Source organism: Rosa chinensis, chromosome 3 (assembly GCF_002994745.2).
Source record: "Rosa chinensis cultivar Old Blush chromosome 3, RchiOBHm-V2, whole genome shotgun sequence".
In the NCBI taxonomy this organism is placed as follows: domain Eukaryota; kingdom Viridiplantae; phylum Streptophyta; class Magnoliopsida; order Rosales; family Rosaceae; genus Rosa; species Rosa chinensis.
This window is the reverse complement of record NC_037090.1, coordinates 31,698,579-31,716,756: the sequence shown is the minus strand read 5'-3', so window position 1 is coordinate 31,716,756 and position 18,178 is coordinate 31,698,579. Positions and strand designations below refer to the sequence as shown.

The following is an 18,178-nucleotide window of genomic DNA, read 5'->3' as shown; positions in this document are numbered from 1 at the left end:
TGGATCTAGGTTTATGACCGGAGGTGGCCGGAAATCGGTGTTGACCAATTTGCTACAGTAAAAATGTTGGCTTCGATCTCCACATCTCCGGCCAAATCACCGTTAACAACTCCCACATGCGTGTTAAGGAGGAGGAGACGAGTCTATCGATGCTCGCAGCTCGCCATTTGGTGGCCTAGAGGTGGAGAAAGAGAGAGTCGCAGAAAAGAGACAGAGAGAGAGTTGCAGAAGAGAGACAAAGAGAGCACGGGGGGAAGGAGAGAGAAAAGAAAGAAAAGTTACCCGGCCACAGTAACTTTTCAAATTTATACAATCTACCATAAATAGTAACTTTCATATTTCACTTATAACTTTCGCATACGAACTCCAATTTTTACGTATCACATATGCACACGCTCGGTTTAATGTCCTCTACAACTTTCATGAAGAACATTTTCTCAAATTTTGACCCGAACAAAAAGTCATCTTTTAGGGCCCCCTAAAAGTACTGAAACAAAGTAAAAAGTGAAAGTAATTGTCGTTTACCATCCAAATGACTAGTAAATTGGTAAATTCAGGTTCGGGACGTTATAGGCTTTAGCTGCAATTTTGGTGACATTGGTTACATTTATGATACCATCTGCACTTGCATAAAAAACATAGATAAGTTCATAGCTTTGATGAATCCAAGCTTATTTGAATCTAATCCAACTACGTATACACAAACAGTAAGAGAGAGGTCAAGCTTGTTATTTTGTCCCCTACCTTATGTTCCTGACTTTCTTATATTCCTTTTCTGGAGAGAAAACCAGAAAATAGATAGAAAAAAGGGTTAAAGTGCACTCCTTCAGGATGAAAATAGTTGTAGTGAAAGTTAGACTATAAAAGATAGATACCAAGTAGAATATCGTTTTGGACGCCTGCCTTTCTCTGACCTTTCTTTATAACTTGCTCTGTGTTCTTGATCATTCAATGTAATAGGTACACAAAAATCTTTGAAAAAAAATAAAACAGGTCTGGCTATTTTCGAGTCATGTTTGTGATCCCACGATGTTACGCATAGCCTTATGAATAACATATATGAAGAATTTTTTTTTTTTTTTAAATGTTTAAATAGGTATGGCTGTTATGAGTGTTGGCGATATTATAATGAGGTTAAAACGAAAGCGTGCCATAGAAGAAGAGGAAAATAAAAAGAGAATGAAAATTGTTTTGGGTGCCACCGTATCTGTGATTGCTTTAATAATAGAGTGGTATCATAAGTATCATAAGGCATTTCTTGTTAAAGAGCCTTCACGTGCTTGGGATCAAGAAAGACAGTCTTACTTAAACCATTTGTACGATGGAAGAGAGGTAGATTGTATTGAACAACTACGAGTCAGCAAGAGCGCATTTAGGAAGTTATGTGAGATTTTACACGGAATAGGTGGGCTAGTTCATACAAGAAATGTTCCTATTGAAGAATCAGTAGCTATGTTTCTGGACATACTTGGTAACAACGTGAAGTATAGAAAAATTGGTTTTATATATTATCGTTCTAAGGAAACAGTTAGTCGGCAATTCCATAACGTGTTATATGCAATGATGATAATAAGCAAGGAATACTTGAAATTACAGTCATCTATCATTGGTAGCTCAGAAAGAGAGAAGTGGAAGTGGTTTGAGGTAATTCCCTACCTTTTGAAAACCAATTTCCACCTTTTTATATCTTAATTAATAACCACTTTTTATATTTTCCTTTTAGAATTGTCTAGGAGCACTTGACGGAGCTCACATTCCAGTGACTGTGTCAGCTGAGGAAAGACCAAGATATCGAAATAGAAAGGGTGATATTTCTACTAACGTCCTAGGGATTTGTGCCCTTGATTTAAAATTTATTTATGTATTGCCTGGATGGGAGGGTTCTGATTCTGATGCTTGTGTTTTACGAGATGGTCTATGTAGAAATAATCGGCTTCATGTTCCAAGGGGTAATTTGCTATACTAATGCTAGATTAAATAAAACTTAGGTTTAGACATTTAGTAAGCTTCTAATTGCTCTCGTATGTTTCTTAATGTAGATAAATACTTTCTGGTGGATGCGGGATACACTAACGGGCCTGGTTTTTTAGCACCATATCGAGGAACTAGATACCACTTAAATGAATGGACTGGGAATCGACCTGAAAATTACAAGGAATTATATAATCTTCGTCATTCAATTGCAAGAAATGTAATTGAACGGTCATTTGGGTTGTTAAAAAAGCGATGGAGTATAATGCGTGCTCCATCATTTTTCAGCATTAAAACACAAGTTAGGATCATAAATGCTTGTTGTGTTTTGCACAATTTTATTCGAATTGAGCAAGCTAGTGATCCTATTTTAGAAGATCAAGATTCAAGGTTTTTAGCAGCTATTGATTTGGAGATATTAAATTGTCCAACGTCAGAGAGTAATGCAAATAATTTAAAGATTACATCAGTTCAAGCAACTGAGCAGTGGACAAATTTTCGTGATACATTTGCATTGAAGATGTTCCAGGATTATCAAGCGCGACATGCCACATAAACAATAAGAAACATTATTTATTCCTCTTTTTTTTTTTGTTCTCCTAGTGCGGTTTACTATTTGTAATGAAACTTTGTTCTTGAAGTTAAATTTTAGTATGGTTGTAATTTATTTCTGCATTCTTATCGTGTGTATGATTTATCTTATTTCCTATTATTTCTTATGTGATTGTTGTGTTGATATACTCAAATCTAATCATTTTTGTTCATGGTGTCTAATTGTGTTTAGAAATGAGTACACTTGGAGGAAATGAGGTCAAAAACCGAAAACCAAATGGAAAGAATGAAGGAAAGAGCAAAGGAAAGGCCAAAGGCAAGAACTATTTGCAATGGAATTTAAATATGGAGCGTGCTTTGGCTGATATACTTCGTGAGGAACGAGGTTTGGGCCATAAAGGAGATAATGGTTGGAAAGCTGTAGCTTATAATACAGCTGCTGATATATTATCTGCACAATTTGATATTCAAATAAGTGCTGACAATATAAAAAACCGTGTGAAATCATGAAAAAAGTTCTATGGAATTGTTAGTGATATCTTGAGCCAAAGTGGATTAGCTGGGATTCCTCAACACAAATGATAAGCGTTGATGAAAACAGTGTATGGGAAGAATCTGTGAAGGTATGTAATTTTTATTAATTTTTTTCTTCATAATATCATTTGTCTATTTTACTAACTTTTTCTTATGCAACTTTTATTATTTGTTTGCAGTCTCATGATGAAGTTGCAAGCTTTCGGTTTAAAAGAATCCCAAATTGGGATGATATAGTTGATTTGTGTGGCAAAGATAGAGCCACTGGAGAGGGTGCTAAAACAGGTTTCGAAGCCACTGAGGTTATGACTCCTCCTGCTAATGAAGATAATCATGTCGATTTGGAAGTTGATGACCAAGCATCAGAAGATATTCACATCATTGAAGACATTTCACCAAACCAAGCAAGTTCTCAAAAAAAGAGAAATGAAGCAACAGTCTCTTCTAGTGCACCTCCTCCAAAGAGAAGATGTCTTAGGTACTTCCGTGGATAGAATGGCTTCATCTTTTGAATAACTCATTCGTGCTACTACAAAAAGTCTTGCCCTGAAAGATGTATGGACAGAAATAAGGGCAATACAAGATCTTTCTAGAGAAGAACAGATAAAAGCATGCTCTTGGTTTATAGAGAACGACAAACAATTTCTCATGTTCAAGGAAGTCCCAGTGGAAATGAAAAAAGACATGGTGTTGATGTTTATTTCATATGGATCTGCATAGGATCTCTTGTTAACATGATAACAGCTGGTACTTATTCTTTTTTTAGATTTATGCTTTTGGTCATTTAGTATTTCAGAACATAAATTTGGATTTTCCTAGCAAGTAAATTTGGATTTTTCTAGTATATGTATTGGTCTAGCTTTTTTTTTACTTTGTCAAGGGGAACCTAAAGGCTTCCTAGGCCCAAGATAAACCCCTTCAGTGCATGTGAAATGCTCTAACTGTGCATTGCAGCACAGTGTCTGACCACTTTGACAGCTTCGGGGTTCGAACCTAGGTTGGGGAGCACACCCAACTAGGCAAGAACCATTAGGCCACTTGCAGTGGTTGTATTGGTCTAGCTTAAATTTGGATTTTATATTTTTCATTGCAGTATTGATTATGGTATCTCTTCAATCATGATCGTTTATTTATTTGTTTTGATTTAAATTTCATTGACAAAAATTAGTCCAAACACTAGAATTCATAATTCTTGTCATTTTAAAAATTCTACATTAGGAAGTCCAAACAATGGAATTCTCAATTAATAGAATTTAAATTCATGAAATTGTAATTCCCATGATTTTAGAATTTCTGTGGAAATTTAAATTACTTTATCCAAACACACTAGGAAAAAGAAACTCATAGATCAAGAATATCGGTTAAAACTAATAAAGTTGCACCGAATGACTTGTGATCATCATAGAGCTAAACAAAGAAAAAAAATACAGCAGTCATGCTGATAACTTGTTATAAAGTGGAGAGAAGATAGAGATAGAATAGTTTGGAGGAAGTAGAAGTGTTCTCATTCAATCTCATTAGCCTCATTTATATAGAGTTAGGGTTTACATCAAAATACATAACTAATGAGTATTTATGTGGACAGCCACAGAGATAATAATATTTACAACAGTTCAACAATTTTTTTTTTTAATATATTTGTTTATGTAGACATGAACAGAAAAGAAATGTTGCTTGTACCAACAATGTAAGGGTTCTTGACCATTTGCCCAATTTTGGTCCATCAGGAACCCAAATACTCCACCAAAAGTTTTTTTTGCTCACTTATCCATTCAAAGAAAAGAGACAATTTTAACCTCCAAATAATAATAAATTAAAAAGTGTACTCTTCTTACTCTCACCCCCCCCCCCTCCCCCCAATCGTCTTTAATTTCTCACCAATTTGGAGTCGTCGGCATTATCCGTCCGTCAAAGACCTCGGCGGTGAGCAAAGCGCCTCCAACCGACGAGATCGAAGAGTTCTTCACAACGGTTGAGAAGCACAAGCTATGCCGCCACGCCGTTGATCGGAATTTCGGCAAGGTGCAAAATCAATGTCATCGTCGTCTTCTTCTTCTCAGCCTCAGCCCGCTTAGCAAGATCGGCGACATGTCAGAACCTTCTGGCGGGGTTCTTGACAACGAGGCCGACGAATTTCTTCCAATTGCTTGAGGCCTCTGGTGAGAGGTGCAAGTAGCTCTCCATTTCAATCTTTTGGCTCAGAGGCGAAGAAGCCAAACTAGTCAACCAAGAAGAAGTTCTAGACTCGCTCCTTTATATATGAGGTAGTGACGATGAAGGGCTAAAGAGATGGGCCCTGCAATAATTACACAGAGCATGCTAGTTGATAAGGAAACGGAGGCCACGTCCTTAAGGCCAATCTTTTATGCCAATTTCTTTTTCTTTTCTTTTTTTGGAAGTGTTACCGTATTGTTTTAGTAGAGCACAACCTCTTTCAGTCTTTCTCCGGAAACTTCAGCACCATTGCTGTTCAAAGCTTACAGAAGCTAGCTTCCAGTAGCAGCCAGTAAGTGTAGTGATGGACACAATTTTAACTTCCTCTTTGACAATGGATTTGGTAGCTTCCACCAATTAAATTGTATTTCAGGTTCCTCTAAATTGGAAGTTATATTATGTTTAATTGATGTAATTTTTTTGCTGGGCCAATAAACCTTTTATTTGAGGGTAATGGATATTTTATTGGGGAGCAAAGGCTACGGTTATACTTGTCTATAGAGCAAAGCAACGGTGCAACAACTTTCTTTACAGTCAGTGCTCTGTAGAGCCGTCACCATTGCCCAAACAGACACAAACTCTTCTGAACGTGGCTTGCATTTCATTTTCTGAAATGATGGGTCCCGCAACTGATGCAAGTGGCTAACTTCTTTTATTTAATGGAAAAATGTCCATTTATCTAAATTTGAGCTACATTAACCTCACTTACCCAAACATCTTATAAGATTACCCATGTACCCAATAATTTACATATATGTTGCCCTAATACCTAATTAAGTATTTTTTATTTATTTTTAGGATAATTTTGTCCTCTCCTTCTTTGTCACTTAGAGAGAGAAATCATCGGAGACATTGCCGGACTATTGTTAACAATAGGCACGTTCATGATTCATTAAGTATTGTACCCACAAATCATGAATGTGCCTATTGTTAAGAATTGTAGTAGTGTTTGTTTCTGGGGAAAAACATGCAAACAATACCCAACCTTTGACCCATTAGTAATTGAGTAATTTTAAATACACATACCTATTTTATCAATACACACCCCTCAATTTTTTTTTATCCATTTTTTCCCAATTTTTTCCCCGTTTACCCTTCCTCTCTCATCATTGTCCTCCTCTCTCTTCCCATGCCATATCACCAGCGATGCTACTCTTTTGATTTACTCTTTCTGCAAATTCTTAACATCCTATAAATTTTTCTTTATCTCAAATCGTGGAAGCTGATCGTAATGTTGGAAACAAGTGAGAAGAAAGGATTAGAACTGGAACTCCACATGATGTGCATAAGTGCGTGATTCAAGATGAGCAGACATGGCCTTGTTCATAGGTCCACCCTTGACCTAAATATTAGGGCCAGGGGCTAGCGTTTAAATCATTTGCTTGGAGACAAATCTAACACCACCATCCCATACTTCAAGAGGCTGATTTAATACGTAGTAGATTTGAAACCAATCAGGGTAAGTACTTACTAGCAAGGCCATCCAACTCATCCTTCAAGAGAATGTCCTCGTAGCTCACATTGACATAGATCAGGTGAACCCTTGTTTTGTCTTTTTTATTTTCTAATATTGTCCTTGCAACCTGGAATATCGGAATGATTCCAGAGCCTATAGCAAGCATCCAACAGCTCTAACTTGGCCATAGGGGTGGGTTCGCGGAACCGAAAAAAAAACCCAGCCGAAAGCCAAACCGAAGTCTAAAGAAACCGAACTAAAAAAAAACAAATCGAAACAAAAAAATCGAACTGAACAGAACCGGTTCGGTTCGGTTTTCGGTTTTAGGGGTTCAAGAACCGAAAAAACCGAACTTACTAAAAACGACGTCGTTTTTGTTATATGGATCAGAAAACCCTAATGTCACGATATAAATAGTTTATCGCAGCCTCACTTTTCAGTTTTCACTTCGGTTCCTCTCTCAGACTCTTCCAGTTTAGGCTCTTTTCCTCTATCACGCAGGCACATTGCACCAGATCAGACACCAATCAAGGCCACCAAACCTTGCCATATGGATGTCGTCGTCACCAGCGTTATCAACTACATCATCTGGTGATGGGTTCATCAACACCGTCCACTATCGGTTATGGATTCAGACCATTCTCGGCCGACGCTTTAGTCGAGTATAGGCCCGATAAGATCAGAAGAGTCTACGGCTTCCCCAATGAACATCTTCGCACAAAGGTACCATCTTATTGAAATTTAATCTGGACCCACTTACAAATTTGATGTTATTTCTCAATTAGGTGAATACCCATTTCTTTTCTTCATCAATCCTCATAGTTTTCTCGTCGTCGTCAGGAACAGGAGATCGCCAAGGAGTGGAAGGTCGTCAGTTCTCTCAGTTTTCTCTTCGTCTCTGGTTTCCGCTGCCGCTCTGGTCATCTAGGCCTTCAAGGAGCCGGATCCCGACTTCAAGAAGGTCAAGAACATCGAGCACAACGACCTGAGCAGGACCAATGCTCTGACTGCACCCTTCTTCTTCTTCATACTCCGCAGATCCAGAGCTTCTTTCTCTTTCGATCTCTCTTTGTATCTGTATATATCTATAGATTTCTCTCTCTCTGATTCTTGTTGATATTGACAGTTTTGTATTTCGTGAAAACCTAGATGAAGGTGAGACCTCAAGAACATCCTTGGCGCTGGTACGTTTTTGCTTTCCATGGTTTATTTGCTTATTGTTTGGTTAAACATAGGCCCAAAGTTTGGGGCTTTATGATCGATTAGTGCTATTGATTTGTAAATTCATGCTCTGTATTCCTACTTTACCATGTGGGTTTTGAATTTTGAGTCTTTTTCTTCTTGATCTATGGATTTACATTATTATGTGGTGATTATTTGCAACTGAGGATATGATTTTGTGGGTTGTTGATAATGGTAGAGAAGATGGAGCTGCTGGGATTGTTAATGATGGGAGAAAGAAGTTCATGGACATGAAGGTGGAGAATCTAGTGAGGCCCAAATCGATTCTCAGCCGATTGTTGCAAATCAAATAAACAATAAGGCTGAAACTAAGCCTTAAGATAGTGTCCAGGTATTGCCTGTTAGCCTCATATTGCTGGGTTTGAGTTGTTTTGGTGACTGGAGATTGGAGAGGGAATTAAATCAGAGTAACTATTTATGTGCATCTATTTATTCAAACGTACTACAAGTACTATATGGTTGCTTGAGTTTTGTCATTTGATTATGACATCATTAGTTGATCTTTTGATGTTTGTGAACACCAATCATGGATATCTAAGATATGTTATTAAGGAATGATGATAATGTAATTCTGATAGTTAATTTAGTTAATTATGGTTTATGTATTTTGCGATTTTCACATCTAGTTTCTCTAATTTGAATGACCTATAGGGAAGTGAAGTAGATGAACCTCAACTGTAGGCGTGGTTTGGAAAAAATCAATTGGATCCTAGCTGTGGAAAAGTTGTGGTATCACAATTGCATATGGCTTGGCCGATTCTCTTAGCAAGGTTTGATGGTATGCTAATCGATTTATTATCATTACTTTATTTTTTCTCTTTTAAAAACTATGTCACTAGTTTTAGTTTTGCTAATTAGAGCTTGCCATTTGTACTTTTCAGGAAGACTTGTTGATGGTCGCAAAATAACTGCTCAGTTTGCAAAATTTTAGTGAATCTAAACAAAAATATAGATTAAAGAGATAATGAACTTGATATGTGGCTCCAATGGCCTTTCTTAACTTGGATTTTATTTTTTTGGCTCCAATGGCCTTGATTTCTAGTTTCCATTGTAATTCGCTGTAAATAGAAAGAATGAACTTGATAAGTGGCTCACAGCCTCACTTCTACTAAAGATCTATAATATAATTAAATGATGCACACAAAAAAAAAAAATCGAAGTCTGACCGAATAGGACCGAACCGAACTGGTCGGTTCGGTTTTCAGTTTTTGACTTGAAAAAGTGAAAAACTGAACCGAAAATAAGTTCGGTTCGGTTTTCGGTTTTGGCTCAAAACCGAACCGAATAAAACCGAACCCACCCCTACTTGGCCATGTTCATACTTGAAACAGCCCTTGGGTCCTTTGACAACAAGATCTTCAACACACATCTCATGGAAATGGTGTGACATTCTTCCTTGAGGATACATCTTTATCACTAGATCATAAGTGGACGTTGGAGACAATAATAGTTAGAAGGGTGAAATAGGGATAAAAAAAATTTACAAAAAATTGGGGTGTGTATTGATAAAATAGGTATGTGTATTTAAAATTACTCTTAGTAACTTGGTACCTCAAAAAAAATATATCACTTTGGTATCTGAAGTTTGGACCCCAATCCAACATTAGTATCTAGAACATGGTTGGCCGTTATGGCGTTAGCCAGGTGACATATAATAAAGGGTAAATGGGTAATTCGAGTCTCTAATGTTTTTTTTTCCTCCACTCTCTGGTCCAAATCTAATCCGGGCACCCAGAAATTTGCTCTGGGCACCCATCTCACCATTCTTCGCCACAACAGAATTTGACTTGGGTGAGAGACGTGGAAGTAGAAGAAGGAAAGAGAGAGGAGTAAGAAGAGGTGGCGGAGGTGGTTGACGCGGCAGAGGAGGTGGAAGAAGGCGAACTTCGCGGCGAGGGAGGGGTTATTCCACACAGAACTCACAGTTTAGTGTGAGTTTGAGAGGCTATTCCATAACGATGAATATATTCAAATATTATTTTTAACTCACATGGATTACATAAAATTTAATTATGCATGTTGGAAGACAAGTGGAGCCCACAAGAATTTTCACACGGACTCCCAAAACCTTGTGAATAGAGCATAAGTGCCCTTCCGAAGGCAACCGAAAAACATTCCGTGTTTGCACTGTAGGTACAACCTTTACCTACTGACATCCGTATGAAATAGCATTATTTCACACATATTTAAATATGTGTGAGTTGCCCATTTTGTTAGTAGTGATTGTTATCAGTTACCTAGTTCTTTGCATGCAAGGCAAACATAAATATCAACTCCCCCTTGGAAAATTCATGTATCAATTTGGAAAATTCTTGTATATTAATAAGATCTTTGGACCAGACCAAACACCCAATATTATTAACATGTGCATAAGTCAGGCATGAACAATTATTTAGGCACTGTATCTTGCAGTCATTGAATTCGTCTTCAATATTCAAAGATGTAATGTACTGATGATAGTCTGGTACTTCCACTCGTGTGATCATCCAAAACCTATCGTCATTATCATCTTGTTTTCCTTGCAATGGTACTGACTTCTTATTTGTTTCTCTCACAGAACAATTCGGTTTTCCTTACCCACCCACCGGTCCAGTCTCTTTTGCTCCATTCCAGGTCTGACTTTGGTACAAACCCTTTCAAACAGCACTACAAGAAAAAGCTTTATTTGCGACACCAAACGCGGCCCTCGCAAAAGTCTTTAATTTTAGGCAGAATTAAGCGCCCAAAGTTGGTGCCAATATATTTGCGTCCCCCATTAAATGTTGTCACACACATTGTCGTAAATAGGTAGAAAATAAGGAGATTTACGACACAACTCAAAATGCGTCGTATCAACACCCAAAAAAAAAAAAAACTGAACATCGATCGATCTAAATCCGTTCCTATCTCGTCTTCTATAGCTAGACGGCAAGACTCTCTCTGTCTCTGTCTCTCTCTTTCTCAAAGTTGGTTCATAGCAATCCGGCCTCAGTTGCTTTCACTACTACAGAATCAAGCAAGGTTTGTTATTGCGTTTATGAAGGTTTAAATTGATTGTAGGATTATTGCTCGTTATACCCTAATTTCCCCCTTTTCTTTCAGGTCTCTCTATCACTACCCTAAATTGGTGATTTCTGTTCGTCTCAATCAAGTAAGGTCATTCAATTTATCGCTTTTTTTGTTTTCTATGAACTAGGTGAGTCTTCTTGTCACGCCTCTGATTTTTAACACAAAGAAAAATTGATATATAATCTCATAATTATACATGCGTGATCGTTCAACCATCAATACCAAGTACCAGGAAACTTTTTCCCTTTAAACTACATACATATTGATGTCTTGAACCCACTGTGTCAATATTGACCCGCCCAAAGAGCCATATATTACATAAGCTTACGAATTAAAATGTCAACAACAAAATAAAACATAAATGCTCCTCAGAGTTTACTACAACGGAAGTCCAAATAGCGGTAAAGTCACAAAAAATGGCTTCGTACCGTTAAGCGGCAAGTATGCTATCTCAGCTTCAGCTCCGATTATCCTACCTTGCAGGATTAACCCCTACACCGTTGGAATGGTGCACCGGGTTGCCATACAACAAACCCGGTAAGCTTTTGTAAGCCCATATAAGTAACTCAAAACAGTCAACACAACTCACACTGAAAATAAGGAAAACAACTCACACTTTGATTCCTTAAAAACACGCAACATAGAAAACAACTCACTCCTTGGTTTCTATCAAAGCGTAACATAGAAAGCAACACACACCTTGATTTCTATCAGATATAACATAGAAAACAACTCACCCCTTGAATTCTATCAATCGTACCAACTCGCACTTGATTTCTATCAATCGTACCATAGAAAGCAACTCGCACCTTGATTTCTATCAAATCGTTAATAAGGAAAACAACTTGCACCTTGTCCCCTTAAAAACCGTTAATAAGGAAGCAACTCACACCTTGTTCCCTAAAAACACGTAATCTCATGAGTTAGATATAACCAATTTCCGTTACCCCATGAATCACCTATATGGCAGATAGACTAGAGCTCTAACTGAAACGTAACCACTCGTCCGGCCAAAGACGTGATTACCTGATATTCTGCCCAAGGTCATAGACCTTCGTTCCTCGGGCCGCACAGTCCCTTAGAGCAAAACATTTAAAGAAGTCGCACATGACTCAAAATGTTACACAAATCGCAACGCTTTTCAAAACAATCGAAATCAATATTTTCATAATCATTGTTTTCCGAAAAGTCATAACACAAAACAATAAAAAGCATCATTTCATGCATATTGTTTTCATACACAAATCTCAACGCTTTTCAAAACAAAAATCAACAATTCCACAATCATTTGTTTTCTGAAAAGCCACAACCCAAAACAATAAAAGCATCATTCATGCATATTGTTTTCATAAATCCACAAACCACCAAAACATATATATTTCACGTAAATATATACATACGTAGTCATTCGCTCAGGAATGCCTACTAATACCAACTATAGCTTGCAGTTCATAAATAACTCTAAAAACGATAAGGGTATTCCGTTCATAAATGAACCTTGTGAGATTACTCACCTCGAAACTCCCGCTGCGTCTTCACACCACTAGACTACTTATAGAACGCCCTCTGTCAAGCACTTAAGGAAAGTATAGCCTTGATTCAGTCAATGAAACATAAGGAATAACGTTCGAAACCCTAAATAGAACCAAAATTCTCAAAGTGATGCCAATCGAGACAAAACCACATCTGAGACCTCCCAAAGTCTCCAGAATACTTCCACGATCGATATGTCCAAACCACAAGTCGATCGGACACTCGGATCCTCACGGATCAAATAAATCAACTAGTATGAAACCGTAAAAATCAGAACAAATTCATACGAACTCCAAAATTTTCGTATTATATATCGAAACGCTCGTATTGACGAGTAGAAGATACATAATACCAGAAAAAGTCCTTTACATGGTCGGAACACAGCTAGAACACTGCCACCGGCCAAAACTCAATATTTTACAAAACTTCCAACATCAAAGATGTTCATCTCAGCATGCTTAACCATTTTCATAACTAGCACGAAGTCAGAAACTAAGCATAAAGGGTCAAAAACTACCTCGCAAGAAGGTGAAAACTGTTCAATCCGAGTTGAACCAAGTTTCACGTGAATCGATCCAAACAACCACCACAGATCGATCCAGGAGGCTGTTGCGAGCTCAACCAAGAAGACTTGAAGCCTCGCCGACGTTAGAGATCAGAGAATCGATCGGGTCCGAATACACCAAACTTCGCCGCCTTCTAGCGCCGCCACCATCGAGAATCGCGGCTAGAGGATGCCAGAGGGAGGAGCGGACGACAACGACGAACCGATCTAGAAAGTTTCACCGTCGGAGACCGCCGGAAAAGTCAGGTTGGGTCGGCCGGGTTCTGGTCCAGTCGGACGAAAAACTCAGATACTGAAGGCGTCGACCGAGAGAGAAGAGAGAGAGAAAAAAAATTTCCGGAAAAGGAAATGGAAAAGAAATAATTTCTGATTTTCTCTATTTATACTAAAATGGAAACTTTTTCCGAAAGCCATAACTTCCTCATATGAACTCCGATTGACGCGTACCATATGTCCACGAACTCGTATCGATGCGCTCTACAACTTTCGTGAAGAAATTTTTTAGAGAATATCAACGTATCAAAAGTCAACCTTGAACCCCCCCCCCCCCCCCCCCCAAAAAAAAATCCACACTTTTCGAATAAAAATTCGTCCGAAACTCTTCCACTCCATCCACAAGCCACGAAACCTTCCAATAACCATAAATTAGATTCCGGAAATTCCTCAGAAAATAAATACGAATTTCCGGGGCATCACACTTCTTTTTGTGATTCCTCTATTATGAATTGATGAGGGTTTAGTTAGTGAGTCGTCTATGAAAGGGGAAGGTTGTGATTCATCTTTGTTGAACCTATCTTTTACTCATTATAGATTAAATTTCGGGCTTTGACATTTGTTTTGACTCTTTAAGGATGAATAATGATTAATTAGTATTTGCAGCGACATGCATGATAGATGATTTCATCTTAGTTTTCTAATCCTTTTGAAAGCATACATAGACTAGCCATTTTGTCTGGGATTGTAATTGATTATGCATTAGTAATATATACAATTATATAAATGTTTCCATCTTTGAATGAGCATCATGGTGGTTTTGTTGACTGAATCCATGGTATACAGGGTATATACACTAGGCTAATTGATTACTATGTATGTATGTATTACTAGCTAATATGATTTTGGGTATTAGTTTTAAGCTAATAGAAAATGATTTTAGTTTTCGGTCTGAGAATAGAGTGTTGGTGCAGTTTCTTTGATTTTACCCTTCTCTGGAATAACAAGTCCAGTAATAGGGGTTGGATTTCCTCGTTTTAGTTTATATATGAATCTCACTACACTAATCACCGAATGTGTATAAAGTAATTGGATTCCATTTAACGAGTGTGTGAATCTAAATTGTTCTCATTACTTTTGTTTGTATATAGTGCATCTGTTGGGATTTGATATTCAGTGTCTTTGGATAGCATTAGAACTGAATCCAAATTCTAGATATATATGCATTTACTTTCTGAGGTTTGTGAACTCAAACTGTATGAATCAATGTCTTAGATTGTTTTAGGGCTATATCAGGTCTGCAAGCTCCTAATTAAGTTTATGGAGGACTAGTAGATATTCCAAAGTAAAAGTAGCAGAAGCCACCTTCTTTCTAATTTCTTGGGTCAGTGAGCTAATATATAAACCAAGGAGGTCAGAATTTGCATGGTTTGATAATGGACCTTCTTCAAATGTATACTCTGATCACCCTTAGTTAAATTCTTATTGAGCGTCTTACTTCTAATTAAACCCCTTGTCAAAGACCACATTTAGAATTGAAATTTTTGGAGGAAGAAAGTTATCTGAACTTGTTTTGTTTAATTCTGTTACCAATAACATATTTTGTTTTGTATCAACTTCATCATGCATATGGGTCAATATATACCCAATATATATATATATATATATATATATAATGTAAATATCTATATAAATGTATATATATATAATGTAAATATCTATATAAATGTTTCTTCTTTTTTGTTTTTGCAATGTTCTGTCTTCTTGTATAGTTGTTTTGTTAATAACAATTGATAAGTTGTTGCATTAATCTAGCTGATCTATGTTGTATATACGAAGAACAAATGAAGCTAGTTTTCTTATATAATGGTCATCATCAGTATCATCTGGTATCTCACAGTTGTATTCATCTAGTTCTTTTTTTTGTTTTAGTCTTTTAGGTGAAGAAGAAAAGTTACAACTTTGATGCACTATTATCATCACTAATTATTTCTGGGATTGGTCTTGGATAGGTATTCTTAATATTGAAGAGGTACCTATTGTTTTTTTTTTTTTTTTCTAATGATATTATAACATTGTTTGTTGTTTTTCTAATTTGATATGCTGCTCTGCTTTGGTGGTAAAAAAATATACATACACACACACACACATATATATATATAGACCTTCTTTCTCTGATCTTTTTTTTTTTTACCATTTATTTCAAATTGTTCTTTGTCTTGTTTTGCTTAGATGCTTCTTTATTCTTAATCAAGCAAAGCTTGAGTACTACCATATATATAACACTTCCAAATAAGTCAGTAGTGTAGTTTAGAAACAGGTGATCAGGAACTTGACCATTGCTTCCTTACAATAAACTGATATGGGATCTAAAGTCCATTGACAATAACATTAAAATTGATCCATAGAGCAATTCTTGAAAGAAAAAAAGTCAGTAGTTTAGTTGTTCAATATGCTTGTTGTTCCTACATTTTGCTGCATTTTATTTTCATGTTGCACATTGTAATTGTTTGTGTATTTTATTGTACATACTAGGGAAGACTTCACTAGGTCTGGCACTATCGAGTGGGGCCCATCGGGACTCCCAGGTACTATGCCATGGGCCGGGATCATGACCTACCATGGCGGGGCTCATATAGGATGTCACCCCGGGCCCTAGCCGGGGCATGGCTAGCACAGTCCATCTAATTACATTGCAGAAGGCTGATCAGACATCAGGAGAACAGCCTGAGTCCCACATCGAAGATAGGGGAAACTAAATTCCCATGCTAGAGTATTAAAGCATTAGTACAACCACCTTTTACGGGTAATAACTCCTTGATCCACTATTTATTTGATCTACGCATATATTAGTGTCTTACTCAGGCATCGGGCTCTAATGCTGTGTTCTTGATTCAGGATTTAGGAGTTGGATCGGTACTCCAGGCGGTATAGCATTCTGTGTGAGGTATCCGGAGAAAGCCACCAGAAACATTGGCTCGCCAGATAGGAGAGACTATGACCGAGCCGGAAGAAGCGACAGGTGAGGGTAGAAGTGTCGCCCGGGCACTGATATTCTCTCCAAGTACTTCATCAGCAGGGACACCAAGTGTCTGAGGCGAGCCACATGGTCTCGGATTCTTGAACCAGCAGAACGCAGATGATCCACCGGGCATCTAAGACCAAGTGGCCCCGGTATCAGAGTTGGAGTTTATGCGAGCAGAGATCGCAGCCTTCCGGGAACAAGCCAGGATCGATCGGGAACAACAAAGAACCGATAAGGAAACAAACCTCCTTTCACAACAGAGACTGCATGAGCTGGAAGATGAAAACACTACACTGGCCCGAGCACTAGACATAAGGCACCAGCATAACGAGGCACTCACCCAAGCCCTAGCTAGGGCATCCCAGGTAGCAACAGATGCAAGTGATGCCACGGTAACGGGAGGCACCAGCCTCGTTACAACCCGGTCTATGGAACGTGGTCACCGGATGATCCAGGTACCGGTAGACTTGTTCCCGGAAAGCCTGAGGCATTTGCCACCACCACCATTACCACAGCCAGCTCAAAGTGACCCACCGGTAACTGATCCAAACACGGCATTACTCTTGCAAATGAGCAACTCCTTGCATGCCCTGCAGGCAAGGGTAGAGGTGGCAAAGAACAGGGACACCTGGTGTCACCCCCCTTATTTTTAACACAATAAAAATCGATATACAACCTCATAATTATATATACGCGATCGTTCAGCCATCAATACAAAATACATGGAGACATTTTCCCTTTAAACCAAGTACATATCGATGCCCTGAACCCACAATTCCAATATTGACTCGCTCCACAGAGTCACATATTACACGAGCTTAAGAATTAAATTTCCACAACAAAATAAAACGTAAATGCTCCTCAGAGCTCACTACAAGTGGAAGTCTTTATAATGGTAAAGTCACAAAATTGACTTCTTACCATTAAGCTGCAAACACGTTACCTTAGCATCAGCCACGATTATCCTGACCTGTAGAAATAACCCCTACACCGTTGGAATGGTGCACCGGGTTGCCACACAACAAACACGGTAAGCTTTTGCAAGCCTGTATGAGTAAACTCAAAACCACAAAGCAAAACACATTTCTTAAGTCACCTCAAGCTAAACAACGATAAGCATACATCTCACACCTACAGCCATTTGTTTCATAATCTTCCATCTCATGCTTACGTAGGTCAACTCGTGACTAAACTACATGCTCAGATTCTCAACCTAGCATCCCATTACACAAATTTCCCGTCAAACAAAACATAATCAGATAATGTTTGGAAATCTCTTGATGCACAACGGTGAGTCACAAGGATCACACTCATTTCCTTCCCACCGGAAGCCTTGTCATCAACATGACATCAAGGTGAAAACAATGAATCACCTTCCTATCCTCACACAGAGCACAATCGTCACCACTATGGTCTTCAAGATAAATCAAATCATCAATAAATCAAATCAAGAAGAAAACAAGGCAATCACAATTCAAAACAAGCAAAACAAGTCATAGTAATCGTCATAACCCCACACTCTGACATCCATAGGTAGCTCTGACTATCACAGCAGTCCTCTCGATCTTTGTTAACTTAATAACAATTCAACTCCGCTACCGATCATCACACAGATTTCACCGATCGTCACACAGATTTCACCGATCATCACACAGATGGCCATCATCCTACTGATCATCACACAGATAGCCATCATCCAACTAATCATCACGCAGATATCGCCAGTCATCACACAGATAGTGATCATCTAACAAATCATCACACAAATAGCGATCATCACATAGATTCATTGCTAGTCATCACACAGATAGCAATCATCACACAA

General features: G+C 38.0%; 1 long non-coding RNA gene across 2 annotated transcripts; it reads left to right on the top strand.

The window, feature by feature from the left end:
• The first annotated feature begins 7,170 nt into the window (after nucleotides 1-7,170).
• On the top strand, nucleotides 7,171-9,010 carry LOC112195366. Of its 2 annotated transcripts, none has more exons than XR_002934488.2 (5): nucleotides 7,171-7,450; nucleotides 7,568-7,911; nucleotides 8,153-8,300; nucleotides 8,621-8,747; nucleotides 8,851-9,010. It is a non-coding gene; the product is annotated as an uncharacterized LOC112195366 (long non-coding RNA). The 2 variants fall into 2 exon arrangements; XR_002934487.2 differs by having other exon boundaries at nucleotides 8,148-8,300.
• Nucleotides 9,011-18,178: the final 9,168 nt, after the last annotated feature.